The 12291-nt window shown below is 37.9% G+C and overlaps 1 protein-coding gene across 2 annotated transcripts in view; it reads left to right on the top strand.

Moving 5' to 3' along the window:
- The first annotated feature begins 203 nt into the window (after nucleotides 1-203).
- HTR1F (5-hydroxytryptamine receptor 1F) overlaps nucleotides 204-12291 on the top strand; it is a 198629-nt gene continuing 186541 nt past the window's right edge. For both annotated transcript variants that reach the window (XM_050778999.1, XM_050779000.1), the window contains exon 1: nucleotides 204-288. The gene's annotated coding sequence lies outside the window, so the exon portion shown is untranslated. The remainder of the gene's footprint in view (nucleotides 289-12291) is intronic.

The raw sequence follows: 12291 nt of genomic DNA, 5'->3' as shown, positions 1-12291 counted from the left end.
CTTTCTGCCCACAACCCCTGCTCCCTGGGGGCGAAGTTTCGTGGTGCTAGGCGGAGACAGTGGTCAAGGCTGGGAGGGAGGGAGGGGTCTGACCCGGGCCCAAGGGCGAGGGGTGGCAGTCCAAGCCTGCGAGATCCCACTGAGGGCGCAGGCTCCCGGCGCTCCTACCTCGGGGAGCCGCTGGGGTGGAGAGAGACCGGGCACGGGCCAGAATCCAGCAGTGGAAAGAGGGGAGAGTCTTCGAATCCATCTCTCGGTGGGATCTTGGGAGGATTCACGTGGGGGACGGTAAGATAAATGTGAGGAGCTGGAAGAAGCCGTAGATCGGAAATCGCTTGCAGTTTTCCAACTTAATTTCCCGCGGGTACGAACCATTGAGGTAAAAGGGTCGGAGAGAGCTTCCACCTCGCAGCTGCAGCTTGCCTGGCTGCCGCAGGTCTGACTCAAGGTAGGGTTGTTGGCGCCTTCCTGTTTGGAGGGATGATCAAGAAAAAGAGAAAGAGGAATTCGAGAGGCCGGCAGAATGAGGGTTCATCCTCAGAGTTCCTGCCCCTAAAGGGGTTGGGAGACCTCAGGGATGAGGAGAAAAAAATGCAAACGGAGATGGGCATTTGGGGAGATTCCAATGCTGGATTTGATGTTGAGGTTATTTCAGTTTGCATGAAAGAGGTGGCCACTGATGGGGCCCTGGATAAGAGAGCCTTTCCCAAGGACAGGCACTTTGGAAGAAGCCCTAAGGAATAGATTTTGTTTTTCCTGCATGTTAATTACTTCCCAGGCACCTTGACGATGGTAATATAGTTAAGATGATTTGTTAGGTGAATATTTAAGATGACATAAGCAGGTGGCATTAACTTCTCCCCCATCTTCTGGAACAGATATATAATTATTGCAATTTGATTAAATTTTAGTAGATGTGCTATGCCAAAAAAAAAAAAAAAAAAGAGAGAGAGAGAGAAAACAGGAAAACAGTACAAATTTTAAAATGGTTTCGCTCTAATTCCGTTTACATACAAGTCTTTGAAATTTGATTTGATGATCAACAGTCTAATGATGCTTACGTTTGGTGTGCCCCATTTGTCTGTGTGTTACTTGCGAGAGGTGGAATGGACTCTGGGCTACCTTCCGCTGATAAAGTGAGGGTATCCACAGCAGAAGCAAATCTGAGGAAGACTCTGCCATCGCCTGTGGGCTTACAGTCTCTTCCACTTCCTCCTCTCCATTTTCCCCTCCCAAAACTCATAAACAGGTCCAAGCATCACCACTTCGTGCCCTCCCTAAGGAAAGAGTCGTTCTTGCTTCCCCCCCAACCCCATTCTAATCTTTGTTTCAAAGTCAGTCTTGAGAATGAAAGTATTTATTCACTGTTTGCCATCAAAAGGGGTTTTCTAAGCTTTGGGAGAGGTAGTTCAATGAAGGAACAAACTCGGATGTTTCTAGAATAAATTTTACACTTGCCTAATATTAACTTAGGAGTTCCTGTGAAAATAACTTATTTTACTAATTTTTAATCCAAGGAAGTTCAGTGTATTTTTCCACACATCTTTCAGTTAGTATGAATCATTTATTCACGTTTCATCCACGTGGGCTTATTACAGAGCTAATGAGCTTAAGTTATATTAAGGGGTTGTTCCCTTTCAACAACATACAAATAACTTATTTGTTGGAATGAGGACTTTAAAGAATAATGCACTTTCTGCCATTTTTGCCTCATTAGCCAAATTTTATTATATAAATGGGTGGGATTGAGCAACAGCACATTTGTAAAGTCAATTTGTTCACTTTTTAAAAATGATTGTTTTACTTAACTAGTTATATTAAGGTTTTATTGTTCTTATAAAGACTACTATAAAGCTGTTAATTAAAATTATACACATACTTTTCTTAGAAAATATTTTGTTTTTATTTAAAGTTGGGTGCATATTTTTCCAAAGACTTTCAAAATTATAAATGATTCTTTTTTTTGAGATGGAATCTCTCTCTGTCACCAGTCTGGAGTGCAGTTGCACAATCTCAGCTCATTGCAACCTCTGACTCCCTGGTTCAAGTGATTCTCCTGCCTCAGCCTCCTGAGTAGCTGGGATTACAGGCATGTGCCACCACGCCCAGCTGATTTGTATTTTTAGTAGAGACGGGGTTTCACCACGTTGGCCAGGATGGTCTTGATCTTCTGACCTTGTGATCTGCCCGCCTTGGCCTCCCAAAGTGTTGGAATTACAGGCGTGAGCCACAGCGCCTGGCCAACTTACTTCTTAATCCGAAATAAAAGGAGTGATAGTTTAAATTTTCTTATCTAGCAAATGTGGTCTTTTTTTAATTTGATTAACTTTTACTGGAATCATTTTAAGGATGTTTGAAGGGCACTCTCTGGTACATTAGTAATAACTGGATAATGTAAAACAACATGGACATAGCGATATTTGCAAAACCATGGCAGGATTCTCTTTCTTTTCCTATATGAAAGATGGATGGGATGCTGTTTGAGGCAGGGTAAACAAGATGCTGTGTGTTGCCTTCTGGTTGTTAGCTGAAAGCACTATTAATCTTTTAGTGGCCAGGTCCAGAAACCCCTAGGGAAACATATGTAGTGATCCAACCTAGAACCACAGTTCCTGTGCCCTGGAAGTGGAAACTTTGCTTTTCCATTCCCTCAGCTTTAAATTAGAGAAGAAATACTAATTTCTGATCTAAAAGTGAAGAACCCTTGAAGTGCAGTAGGAAAACTCAAAATTGACATCTGAAACAGACATGATCCTTCCACTTGAAAAGGAACAAAAGGGACATATTTTAGAGCCTAGAAATGAACATAAATAGGCAAAAATTACATCAGTGAGTATGTAAAAGGGGAAACTCTATGAATTTCATAATCTTTCCAATTTCTTTGTGTTATGTCCTTCTCTCAGAAGTAATATGTGTCCATTTAACCTAGGGTACAGAGGTCCTGTTTTCTTCTATGTACAGTGGGAAGATGTGAAAGCATTTCAGCAGGAAACCGTTTCACCAATGACTTCTTGCTATTCTGTGGAGAGTTTCTGTTGGAAGACAAGAGGGGAAGGAAGAAGGCTGTCAGACAGTCACTAGTGTTTGCCAGCCTAGACTTTAACCAGGATGTATTGTAGAGATGGTGAGAAGTGTGTGAATTCTGGATGTATTTGGAGGCAAAGGTGACAAGACTTGATGATAGATTAGATATGGTTGGTGTTGGAAGGAAAGGAATTGAGGCTCATGTCTAGATTTATGACCAGAGCAACAGGAAAAAAATGCAGTTGTCACCAACTGATAAAAGAAGACTAAGGAACAGTTACATTTTGAGCCGCTTACTAGATATCCAGGTGCAGGCATAACAGGGGTAGATGGGACAGAGCTCAAGGAAAAAGCCAGAGTTGGAGATAAGAATGTGTGAGTCATCATTATATAAATGGCATTTAAAAGAATGGGATTTTATGAAATAATTTCAGGGAAGAATGTATTTAAAGGATCAAGCTGAGAAAAGAGTTCTAGAGCAGTCCAAAATATGGATATTGAAGAGGGTAGGAGCCATAAAAGGAAACTGAGAAGGAGCAGTTAGTGGAATAGGGAAAAATCCAGAAGGGTGTGATATTATGGAAGCCAAAAGAAGAATTTTTTTTTTAAAGAAAAAAGGAAGTGATGATCAGCTGTGTCCAATGTTGCTAAAGTACAAAATTATGTAAAGGGAAAGAATTATCTTGGAATTTTACATTACCTTCATAAAAGCTATTTCAGTCAAAATGGTAGTGACAAGATTGATCTTTAAGAGTTGAACATAGATTGGTGACCTAGTGATTCCAGTTCTAGGAATTTATCTTACAGATATGTCTGCACTTAAGTAAAATAATAATAGATGTTCACAGTTACTCTTTGCAGTTTTGTATATAAGCAAACAATTGAAAACAACATAAATACGTATACATAGAACACAAGCCAAATAATCTATATATAGTAGTCCCTCCTTATTCAGTTTCACTTTCCCTAGTTTCAGCTACTGGCAGTCAACTGCAGTCTAAAAATATTAAATGGAAAATCTCAGACATACAAAAATCATGTTGTAAATTGCATGTCATTCTGAGTATTGTTCTAATTGTTCTTTGTTATTAGTTATTGTTGGTAATCTCTTACTGTGCCTAATTTATGAATTAAAGTTTACCATAGGTATGTATGGATAGGGAAAAACATAGTGTATATATAGAGAGTTTGGAGTTATTCATGGTTTCAGGCATTCACTGGGTGGGGCGAGGGGGGCGTGGGCCTATGCCTAATAGATAACTAGGAACAACTGTATATATATTCAATGGAATACTGTCCAGGTGTTAAAATTATTAGGTAGCTTTCCATATGTTAAAATTAAAAGATCTGCAAAGTCTGCTAAGTTAGCAGAAAAAGTTGCAATGCAGTATGTTTGAAATACTTTCATTTATTACAGAACAAAGAAAAATGAGCCTTTATGTGAAAATATATTTTAAAAACAGTAGATAATAGTAGTTTTCTACAAGGAGGGAAACTGGATGGTAGGGTAAAATGATAGAAGGAAGATAAACTCTATTTTTATATACTTTAATACCTTTGAATCATGTGCACATAGATTAGCTATTCAAAACCCTAAATAAAACTTCACACATGAATCTGAAAAAAAAATGTAGTTTAAAATATAAAAGAAAATAAAGAATGGGTTATAAGGAAATGAATACTATGTATAACATAACTCTGAAAAAGTTTCAAAAAGAAGATTAAAAGTAGCTGGAGTGGGCCTTGGATACTTGTTTTTAAAATGGGAGTTATTAATGTCAGAAGTAAACCAATGAGGATAAACTACACAGAAGGCAAAGTTGACGGGGGCACAAAAAGGACTACTGTGGGAGCAAATCCTTTAATAAGTGGTAGGGGATGGCATGCCTGGTGCTAGTAAGAGAGGGAACTAGCAGGATGAGGAACAGGGACAGTGCCATTTCCCAGAAACTCCCAGATTTGGATCTGTCCTTTGGCCAGCATCCTACATTCCTAAAGCTAAGTGTGCTTGGGACAGTTGTATGAACGATTGCAGTTGATGGCATCATAAAGTCTCAGGTCTTGTTGTTCAGATCGTCAACCTCTCATCAAATCTTTCTTACCATGGGTTGCCACTCCCTCCAGTTTCCCACATGCTCCAAACTAACACTGTCTCTGCCCCCTCTCCCTTCAGTCTCAGGACGGTCCTTTACTGGGACTTCAGAGGTTCTCAGGAATGAATCTCCCTCACCAGTTCCAACTCCTGTATGTCTATCTGCTCAGCTCCTCTGCTTCCCTCCAGGTCTACTGCCATGCTGACCACCCTCTCAGCTCTGGGTCCCACAACTGCCCCCACTCCAATCTGAATTTTGCTTCATAAACAATTCTTTTAACCACCTGCAACTTGAGCCTCTTCTGTATTTCATGACTTTGTTATTTAAAGGTATTAAGATTATATCACTCCCATCCATAAAAACAGCAAAGCTGTCATGACCCTGAGCCCCCACCGCCATAGCTAGAGTCCCATTTGATCTTTGCTCAGCTATTTTCTCTTAAAAAAAAAAAAAAAAAAAAAAAAGCTAATTTTTATTTCCTGTCACCAGCTCCTCCACTCCCATTAACTCCTCTCCCATCACAGGACGGATTCCACTCCCACCAACCCATGAAACTACTTTGGCAACAGTCACTATATTATTAAATCAGAAGCTACTGATCCCTGAAACCTCAGCTCACTGAACGACTCAGGAACACTGGACAGAGCTAACCATTAATCATTCATGCCTTATTTTTCCTGAGGCTCAGAGATACTTGTCTTTCCTGTGAAATCTCTAACAGCACTCTCTCGGTCCCCTTACTGTATCTTTGATTTTTACTTCTCCATTCGTTTGGGGATCCTTTTCCATTGCCCATTCTTAGCTCTCTTGTTCATTCACTTCCATTTTACGTTTTGGTCAAAGATCCCTTTGAGAGTCTCAAAACAAAAACAGGAAAAAATGAAAATAAAAACAAACTATGTCATTTCTCCCCAAGGGAAAAATGCACATAGATACAAATATTTGCAGATAATTTTAGACAATTAGCAGACCACTGAAGCCCATCAGTGAGAGCTGGGAATCTTTCCTAGACTTTCTTATACAAAAATTTCATCAGTTACTGTAATTTCAGCAACTCCAAATGAGATGATGAATCCTAGTTTGTCCAAATGTGAAGGTGACTCTCAGTTCTAGCATTACCCACTAATAGTCCCCTTTTGCGTATCCAAGTCCTTATACATACTGCCTTCATGATTTTTTTCAGACCCTCACGCAACACTATTTCTTCTTTATATCATTTCTTTAAATTGAATCATATTTTAAAATATCAGTAAAAATAAAATTCTTATCAATATTGTTAATGGAAAATGGATACTACTCCAAACATATAAGATGAAATGATAAAAAGAATCTAGCAAACAACATAGTGATACTATGAAATTTTAATTAGGTATTTATTGTCAGCTAAAAGACTTGAGCCTGAGGCTAACATTCTCTTGAAGTAAAAAGTAGATGAGCAAAAGTTAAGAACAAATTTCCACCAAGCTAGAAGTCTTTGAAGTGGTTAATCCAAAGGGAAAGGAAATTGAAAGGAGAATAAAACCGTCACTATCTGATACAACATTATGTAATTCCATGAGCTTGTACAAGTAGTCCACTGAGTAGCACCAGTAGGATACATCCCAGTATTGGGGTAAATTCCCCTCTCTTCTGCATGTCCAGCCCAATCCTCCCTATTAAACTAAAAGCCCTTAAGATGGCGACATGGACAGATAGATGACCTCTATGCTCAGTTAACAGGTTCATAATTAAATTCATCTTTCTCCCCTAAATGTTTAAGCCTCATATAGTCCATACTCTATTAGAGAGACTCTCCCAAATTTCTTTTTTAAAGTTTTCCTCCAGACTCAACTGGATGCAGTCAGTCTACTGTTAGATGGGTGTCTCGAATATACTATACTTTCCTGATCATTCATTACTTATTTAGTCAATATGCTTAGCCTAGACTCTTTTAATACCTTCCAAACTCATCTCCCTGAATCTAACCTTGCCCTCATTATTCATTTTCCCCATACTGCCACCAAATTAATTTTAGGGATTAGTTCTGTCTCATGCTTAAAATCCTTTAGTGGCTCCTCATGTCATTCTGGAAACAAGCCAAGCCCTGTAGCTCATCCTTCCAAGTCCTTCTTCCTCTGAATTTCTGCTCCAACTTTACTTCCAGCCACTCTTCCTTGCCAGCCCACTAGCTATGCTCAGCAATAGGGAACTACTCACACTTCTCAGACAAAGGTTTTCCTTTCTTCTCTCAGCTCTGAATATCCTTCCTTCCACCTGGCAAATTCTTAGTCATTTGCCGAAATTTACATGGATTTGTTTTCCTTCCCAGACTTCTTCCTTTGCTAAAAAGTAATTCACTCCTCTAAACTAGCTGTGAACCTTTTGTAAATATCCATAGTGCATTCACCATGCTATTTGTATTTTATTAATTTACATATCTGTTCTCTCCAGTTAGGCTAGTGAGTACCTGGAAGGCAGAAATGGAGTCGTTTCTGTCTCTGTATCTTACAGACTGAATGAACTGTAGTGCTCAGCACAAACAGTATCAAAGGGAAACTTCTGTGACTCCCCTGTTGCCTAAGTTAAGAGCAACTGTAAACAAGCCATGTTATGTAACACTTTACAACTACCGTTGAGTAGGAGTGATTTTCTAGAAATCATCTCAAAAAATTGTCTTTCTCTGTTCATTGGTGACTCTATGGCATTTCTCTCTTTCAAACTTTTTCATAAAAAGACAAAATAAAACCCCAGAGAAGCTTCCTAATGTAATCTTCTGTACCTACAGTCTTTAAGACAGATGGCTGTTTCTCTTATATAACAAAATATCAAGAAATGAAAAGTACATAGCCTCACTCAATAACCCACTTTAAACTGCCTTTATTTTTTGTATACAATATAAATTTACATTACTATAGTTATTTCTATTCCTTTTTTGGAAATGAATATGGGGTTACATTTTCCTTATATCAAACTTTCATGTATTTCAAAACAATGTCAACCAATATTGAACAAAAATATCTGAGTTAAATCTGGAGTTATTAATAAGCACTCATCTTTTGCAGAGGCTTACCTTTCTAGCTTATCTAGGATTCAAAGGTCTTTGGCGCTAATTTAGCTTCAATCTTTCTTTTTCTTTTTGTGTTATCTCCTCATCTTATACCTTATAGTATATCAGTGTAGTAGCATACTTATAGTGAAAAATTAGTGGAGTAAAATCTTGTTTGTGTGAACCCAGAAAATCTGAAATAGGTCTCAATTAATTTAGAAAGTTGGTTTTGCCAAGGTTGAGGGTGTGCCTGTGACACAGCCTCAGGAAGTTCTGACGACATGTTGCCCAAGCTGGTCAGGGCACCACTTGGTTTTACACATTTTAGGGAGACATGAGGCATCAGTCAATATATGTAAGAAGTACGTTGGTTCAGTCTGGAAAGGCGGGACATCTTGAAGCAAGGGAAGGAAGACCAGTGGGGAGGGACCTTCCAGATCACAGATAGGTGAGACACACACAGTTGCATTCCTTTGAGTTTCTGATTAGCCTTTTCAAAGGAGGCTGTCTCAGTGAGCAGAGGGGTAACTTTGTATAGAATGGGAGGCAGGTTTGCCCTAAGCAGCTTGCAGCTTGAGTTTCCTTAGTGATTTTGGGGATCCAAGATATTTTCCTTTCGTATTGGAGATAGATAGTTTATAGAAGTAAAAAGCAGTATATACATTAAACTAGTCGAGATTATATCCAAATACCTAGACATGAAAAGTCCTTATTTTATAATTATGTTTTGATCCTTTAATAGTTTGTTTTTAAGTCATTTGTGATATTTAGGAAAATATATAAAGCATGGCTTTGTTTTCTTTCTTTCTTTCTTTCTTTCTTTCTTTCTTTCTTTCTCTCTCTTTCTTTCTTTTTCTTTCCTTCCTTCCTTCTTTCCTTTTCTTTCTTTATTTTTCTTTCTTTCCCTCCCTCCTTCCCTCCCTCCCTCCCTTGCTCCCTCCCTCCCTCCCTTCTTCTTTCTTTCCTTCCTTCCCTCCTTCCTTCCTTGCTTCTTTCCTCTTTCTCTCATTCTTCTTTTTTTTTTGAGACATGGTCTTGTTTTGTCATCCAGGCTAGAGTGCAGTAGTAGCATGATCACAGCTCACTGCAGCCTTGAAATTTGGGGGCCAAGTGATCTGCCCACCTCAACCTCCAAAGCAGCTAGAACTACAGGCCCACACCACCATGCGAGGCTAATTTTTCCGTTTTCCTTGTGCAGACAGTATGTCATGATATTGCCTAGGCTAGTCTTAAATTCCTGACTTCAAGCAGTCCTCCTGCCTCGGCCCACCCAAACTGCTGGGATTACAGGCATGAGCCATCGCTCCTGGCTTGATTTTTTTCTGATTATCATAGGAAGCACAGTTCCTGACCATTGTATTAATAGCTAAGTAACATCAGAAAAAGACAAATTTGGCACATGCTTACAAGCAAGGGGAGATCAGTTTTATGGTACATGTAAAAGTAAATAGGTTAGTTGCATATTTTCATGCCTTTTTATTAAATAATGTTTGAAATAATAAGTCGCAGATTTGGAAAGTGCCCATTGCAACATTCTGTTTATGTTTTATCAAGTGCAGCTACCACAAGACAGCACTAATAATTCAAGGCATCTTTTGGCAGTTTTTTAGAATCTTGGCAGCTGCTTGACAAGCCAAGGAGGACCCTTCAATCTTAGTAATTCTGGTTGAAATAAAAGCAATGGAGCTGTCTATTCTTACCTTTCATAAATAAAGTCTAGATTGTATGATTTGGAGCCTTTCTGTTTTGAGAAAAGGAACCAGGATTTCAAATGCTCCAAAATCCATTTTCTCTCAAATTCATCTGTGAATTTTCCTTTCCCCTCTCTCTCCTGATTAAGTTCACTCAGTCACCATCAATTTTAGAAGATATCAGAAGAGAAAAAATATTATTTATCTTAGTCATAATCCTGGAAAGGGCCTTCAAGTGTATGGATTAAAATCCTTACAAACTTCATTTTTGTCTTAAAGAAGTTTACCAAGATTTAGCTCAATTCTATGCAAACTTCCTTTCTATATATATATTCCCGATTTACCCTCTCACTAAAAGCAGGTGCAATGTCTCATTGAACATCATTGCTATCCTCAGGATCTAAGGGGGGAAATTCTGTCCAGATTGAGGCACTTTTTAAAAAGTATATGAAAGCCAGTATTTTATTGAGGATTTTTGCATTGATGTTCATCAGGGATATTGGTCTAAAATTCTCTTTTTTTGTTGTGTCTCTGCCAGGCTTTGGTATCAGATGATGCTGGCCTCATAAAATGAGCTAGGGAGGATTCCCTCTTTTTCTGTTGATTGGAATAGTTTCAGAAGGAATGATACCAGCTCCTTCTTGTACCTCTGGTAGAATTCGGCTGTGAATCCGTCTGGTCCTGGACTTTTTTTTGGTTTGTAGGCTATTAATTATTGCCTCAATTTTAGAGCCTGTTATTGGGCTATTCAGGGATTCAACTTCTTCCTGGTTTAGTCTTGGGAGAGTGTAAGTGTCCAGAAATTTATCCATTTCTTCTAGATTTTCTAGTTTATTTGCATAGAGGTGTTTACAGTATTCTCTGTGAGAACACTTGGACACAGGAAGGGGAACATCACACACCGAGGCCTGTCGTGGGGTGGGGGCAGGGGGATGGGATAGCATTGGGAGATATACCTAATGTAAATGACGAGTTAATGGGTGCAGCACACCAACATGTCACATGTATACATATGTAACAAACCTGCACATTGTGCACATGTACCCTAGAACTTAAAGTATGATAAAAGAAAAAAAAAGTTATATCCCAAGTTTCTCAGGTCATGGTTAAAATTAATGAAAAAAAAAAAAGTATATGAAAGCATCATACTATTGTGAAATTGTAAGTAGACAATTTCACTTCTGCAGTGATATTCAGAAAGGTTACGGTAAAACCAGTGTCATATATGGGAACATTACTCAGAATAAGCATCTAATTTGACATAAGATACAAAATATGTACAATTCGTGTTACAGTAGGGAAGTGCTTTCTGAGTGAATGAATTCTAAAGCATATAAAAGTCAGATCAGATCTTCCAAAATGAAAAGTAGAAGGAATTCTTCTGCCTAGTATACAAACAATTGAGTAGGTAGAAGAATAATATAGAACTATATATAATTCCATGAGTACAATCATGGTAACTTGAGAATAAACTGATTATTTTTACAGTTTCATTTAGATATTTTATTACATGTTATTTTCAAGGGTGGACAAGAAGGATTATCCCCATTTTACAGAAGAGGGAAGTGATTCCCAGAGATGGTTTGTTTTATAGCCAAGAGCAGATAAATGGTGAAACTGGGCACACAAATCCACATTACAACTCAGTCCTATCATTTTCCAGCTATATATTTTGTTGCTCTTTGACCCTAAGTTACTAGACAAAAAACTGTATCCTCCTTTGATTTCATTTATGTGTTTTATCTTTTTATTATTTGTCAGGTTTAAAATAATAATGAATTGCAATATTTACACTTAAAACTAAAAAGTATTTTGTTTCTCATTTCTCACCGTGCAGGTGTTTCTGATATATAAAAATGTGATTTTATTTTAATAACATTTTCTTCATTGTTGAAAACAGGCATGTATTTATGAAACTTTTTAAATAATAAAATAAAAGCAAGGCTTGGTGGTGCATGCCTGTGGTCCCAGCTATTCGGGAGGCTGAAATGTGAGTAATGCTTGAGCCCAGGTGTTGGGGCAGCCTGGGAAACACAGCAAGACCTCATTGCTCAAAAAAGAAAAAAAATTCTCTAAAATTTTACAACAACATTCTCAAAAAACAATTGAGTATTATTGAGTGGTATATCTTAGCTTTATAAAAAATTATGCTGAGTTGATAGCCAAAATTATATATCTCAATTCTTGATTTTAGTATATTTCCCATTTGATTATCTAGAAAGTTGAATATCAGTATTTTTCTTATTTTTGTTGTTACCTGAATTCCTCCTTTTTGAGTTATCTGGCAGTGCTTTTTGCTCATATTACTATAGAAGTATTTGTTTTTCCAAAGCTTTGTCTGTTGTATGCTGCAAATTTTCTCCTCCGTTGATGTCTTTGAACTTGTTTCATGGAAGTTATTGATGATAAGTAATTTTAAATTTTATGTAGTTTAACATTTCAACTTTTTTACTTTGGT

This window comes from Macaca thibetana, chromosome 2 (assembly GCF_024542745.1).
Source record: "Macaca thibetana thibetana isolate TM-01 chromosome 2, ASM2454274v1, whole genome shotgun sequence".
Taxonomy (NCBI): domain Eukaryota; kingdom Metazoa; phylum Chordata; class Mammalia; order Primates; family Cercopithecidae; genus Macaca; species Macaca thibetana.
This window is presented reverse-complemented; position numbering and strand designations above follow the sequence as displayed.